Source organism: Monopterus albus, unplaced genomic scaffold (assembly GCF_001952655.1).
Source record: "Monopterus albus unplaced genomic scaffold, M_albus_1.0 scaffold183.1, whole genome shotgun sequence".
Classification (NCBI taxonomy): Eukaryota; Metazoa; Chordata; class Actinopteri; order Synbranchiformes; family Synbranchidae; genus Monopterus; species Monopterus albus.
In genome coordinates, this window is record NW_018128063.1 from 1,132,195 (window position 1) to 1,136,861 (window position 4,667).

The 4,667-nt window shown below is 39.5% G+C and overlaps 1 long non-coding RNA gene across 1 annotated transcript in view; it reads right to left on the reverse strand.

Annotated features, from left to right (window-relative positions):
* Window positions 1-319: 319 nt before the first annotated feature.
* LOC109969850 (uncharacterized) overlaps window positions 320-4,667 on the reverse strand; it is an 8,116-nt gene continuing 3,768 nt past the window's right edge. Inside the window, exon 3 of the long non-coding RNA XR_002276322.1 lies at window positions 320-837. This is a non-coding gene — a long non-coding RNA (uncharacterized LOC109969850). The remainder of the gene's footprint in view (window positions 838-4,667) is intronic.

Here is a 4,667-nt window from a genome sequence, read left to right on the forward strand (position 1 = left end):
GCAGGGAACTTTGTTCACAGGTTCATGGTAGTCAATTACTGAGTGAATATCTCCGTCATACAACCTCAAGCAGTGTTTGGAGCTTTAATATGTTTCACATATGCCACCTTAGTGTGAGGTTAAGCTTTATTCCTATGTCCAGGGGTTAGCATATCATGGCCTTCATACAATAGCTATTCATCTTACAGGGATTAGGATCTGCAATATTTTGAAAATGCATCATATATTTGATGACAGTTTGTTCCCTTAAGAAAAAAAATCTCTACTTCAGTCCATGCATCATGATTGTATTGTATGATTTAGAACCAATCATGCAGCTTTTACTTGAAGACAAGGGTTTGTGGGTTTACCAAAACAAATAAAACAAAAAGGCACAAATACTTCTGTACTGTAGTTGCAAGATGAATATTCAATATATCTTTTCCTTCAACACAGGATTCTAATGATTTTACACATAAAAGTCACTTTGCAGGTGTTAGGAAGCGCAGCTGCATACAGTAGCTGAAGTCAATTATATAAAGCATTCTGTAGCCACAGAAGGGGCTGTGTGACATCTGATTACCTTAAGTGATATCACTTGAATCAGCATTGGCTGGGACTAAAAACTACAAATCTAGAAAAAAAAGTAAAAAGAAAAATTGGAGTCTTGTACAATGTGAGTGCAACATTGCTACAGTGCAATGCTAAATCAAAGAAATTCCCTTGTAATGCTCCTTGTCCATGAACAGTTTCTCCTGTCCAAGTGTCAAATTGTCCATGGGCGTGACATTGGACCCTCCATTGTTCTTGATGGTCAGCCAGCATCTTTCATGGTGGCTGCAGTCTGTGAGTGTGTGTCTGAAAAACCAAATGAATAGGAAATTGTAAAGCTCGGGTTGAAATGAACAATACAGTCTATACTATTAGTATCATATTCATTTTTATATAAAGCAACATAGTGTAATGGCAAGCATTAACGAGTTTGATCGACCTAGCTAAGCATCACTCATTATTATGATAATAAAATGTAAGATGTAATAAAAGGATTCATTCTTTAGCACTGGGCCAATGTATTAACCTTTTCCTTTTATGCTGCAAAATCATCAGGCTCTGCCCATGTATTTCCTGTTTATTTTATCTGCACAGATAAGCAGAAACATGTACCAAGCATAGCATATGCATATACCAAGTTTAATTCCTTTTTCACAGTTTCATTATTCAGCTTGTATTGCGAAAATTCCATCTCACCTCTTATATGTAAATATTTGTAGGCAGACAAAAATATGCTACTAGATGGCTTCAACTGCTAGTTGTTTCCTCCATAAAGCTAAGCTGTTTTGCTTTTAGCCTACAAAAATCTCAAGATGTATTTACTGTATCCTCTGTACTGTATGTCTGTTCAGTGATTAATTAAAAATCTGGTTTAGTTTAAACTTTTAGAGCTGAGCAGTTGACAGTTAAGATTTCAACATCTCCATGTAATAAGACTGATTTGGTAAGTGGAGCTCTGTAGAGCCTTTTCAAGGCTGATCTAGTAGGGAATTACTCAGTAATATACACCATGTGTATGGCCACCACATATAAATTCAAGAACCAGATTGCAAATAAGTGTTTCTAATAGCTTCTGAAATATCAAAATGCTTAATCACGGGCGAAGGCATTTCTCTTTTTTCTGCCTTTTTTATTTTTTGTCTTTACCAAATGAGAACCAACCTGAAACATAATTAAGTCATGTATTGCTGATGACAATTTTATAGGTTCAGCCCTGGTGCTCAGGTGATTTTGGGATAACTTGGACCTCAAATGCCTCGCACATAGTTTGAGTCAACACTACCAACATTGATCAGACCCTTGTAGATAATAAACTCAGAAACCGGAGAAATTTCAAAATGCTGGCACATTCAGCCTGCAAACTAATTTGCAGGTTCTGCCCAGTTACATTTGTGGCAGTGGCTGAGGGACCTGAGGATTTAATTTGTTCCACAAGTGAATGTTTTCAGTAGAACCAAACATCTGTTCAGTGTTTTCTCATAGTGAACTCACCCACCAGACAAAATTACTCAGGAAAAACATGCCTATCAAATAGTTTTTCTTTTGAGTATTTGCCTTCAGACCTTCACTTCAAAAAGATCACTCAAAAATTACACTGGATATGGCTATAGTTTGAGTCAACACTACCAACATTGATCAGACCCTTGTGATAATAAACTCAGAAACAGGAGAAATTTCAAAATGCTGGCACAATCAGCCTGCAAATTAATTTGCAGGTTCTGCCCAGTTACATTTGTGGCAGTGGCTGAGGGAAATACAGAACCAAGACAACATAACGAATAAAATGGGTGAGTGGGTAAAGGAGGACACAGAAAGGGGAGGTGGTGATGAAGTTAGGAATGTAGACGGATGGAGATGCTGTGGAGCGGAGGTCAGGATAATGATTGTGGACAGGTCCAGAGGAGGAGACAGCCAGGCCGTGAGTTCCAGCACTAATAGGAGGATGGGATTCCCCCTTGAGGACTGGACACACACACCAGAGAGAGATGGAAGGAGTGACATCATTTCAGTGTGCATGCAGTGTGTATGCACGTGTTTGTTGTACTCTTCAGAGGATGGGGATATAAAATCAGACAGTTCTCACAACAATATAAAGATAAAAAGGCCTCTACAATGAGAACTTTTGGCTGGCTGTAAAAATTTACATTACACTGTGAGCTTTACAATAAGAGTAAGCTGAGTTGAGTTTAGTTCTGTTAGAGTTGGTGTCTCTCACCAGGGTGTGAGAGAGCAGGAGAAAGCGTGCGGGTTGCACATGCCAGAAGAGATGGGCTGAGCTGGAGAACTTAGGTGGAATGAGTGGAGATGGCTTAGTTAGTAGCCTTGAGCAGCCGCTGGCTGGTAGGTGAATGCAGCGGACATAGCAGAAATCATGCAGGGATGTGGCAGGTCCAAGGAGTTGCGGCAGGGCTGGATTGAAGCATAGTGTAAACAGAATCACGTGTGTGGTTGCATCGAACGAAAACCTCAACCTTAACTTCAATGATTTGGCGACGAAGGAGCATCTGCCAGCACTTTAAGTAGGGGCAGTTGATAATCAGGGATGAGCCTCAGCTGGGCGCTACACCCAGGGAGTGGATCATCAGGTGATGCGTCTCAGCTGTGTTGCCGAGCCTACCGGACGAGACAGCGGGAGAGAGAACGGGAATAAGAGGCAGGTAGCGCCGAGCAGACCTGACAAGTTCAGTCATGGAGAGGAAGCCTACAGACTTTGTATGTATGAGTTTAGTGGGTGAGCAGGACCAGGCGAGTGATGAGTGAATATGTCACACTTATCCAAGTTTGTTGTTCTGTTGGATTTTGTTGCACCCAGTATTTAGCGTTGATGTGTCCATAAAATGCAACCTCATCTCTGTTCTGCTGTGTGTCTCTCCCCATCTCAGACACACAGCAGAGAAGCAGAGCCCACAGCCTGATTTAATTGTCATCATCATTTATCTTAAAATTTCTTCACCACCTCCTAACAGCCTACTTCACCAGCTTAAGGTTAATGTTATGTTGCTGTGGACAACTTTTACAAGTACAAGAACAATACTTGATACTAGTAATCAGGATCAATGCATCCCTATAGTTCATATTTTTGAATCCAAATAAAATTTCTAACTATTGGATGGATCGCTGTGAAACTTGGTATAGACATACACGATTTGTAAAAACTTTGGTAATCCCTGACCTTTCATCTACTGTAGCTTTATGGCCAAATCCCTGCAAAACTAATGGCATACCTACTGGCCTCAGATGGACTTCGTGTTTAGTGCTAATTACCAAGTGTTATCATGCTAATTATCAGAATATTAACATTGTCATTGTGAGAATATTAGCATGATGATGTCAGCATTTTGTCTAATGCACTGGTGTACTGGAGTGGCTGTTTTTTCTCCGTTTCAAAAATCTAATATAGCCACGCATTTATCAGAAAGCAGTTTAATGAGTGGCCTAAAACAGTGTGCAGGATCAATTATTAAAAGTGCCCTTGTAGTTGTATGGATGCTGATTCAGCATCCATACTATGTTATCCTGGTCTTTATTATTCTTATTATTGTATGGATGCTGAGTCAGCATCCATGCTATGTTATCCTGGTCTTTATTATTGTATGGATGCTGACAAGCATCCATACTATGTTATCCTGTTCTTTATTAGTGTGGATGCTCGCATCCACACTCTTGTTATTTTCTTCTTTATTATTATTATTATTATTAGTGTGGATGCGCATCTGAAAGTTTCATAAACAAATGGTACATGACAGTGATTCCTTAGCAGAAAAAGACAGTTTTGGCATTAGTGACAAGTACAAATCAAAGTAATTAATCAAAAATACTGAACAGAGTCAACAGGTACAGTGGGGTATGATGGGTAATTGCACAAGACTGATAGCAACAACTCACAGTTCTTACATTATTACAAATGTTACAGGTGGAAATGTGGGGGCAACTCTACCAGAGAGTTTGATATGTTTGTCAGCATGCATCATTTTACATACAGTATGTGCATATCTCACCATGACCTGTTGAGACTCACTACAGTCCATGTCCCTGTACATGTGTAAAAATGCAATGAGTCACTGCAGTTACCGTACAACTAGCCAGTATTCCAAAACAAAACAGGAAAATAAGCTAAATATATAGTTGGCAAAATA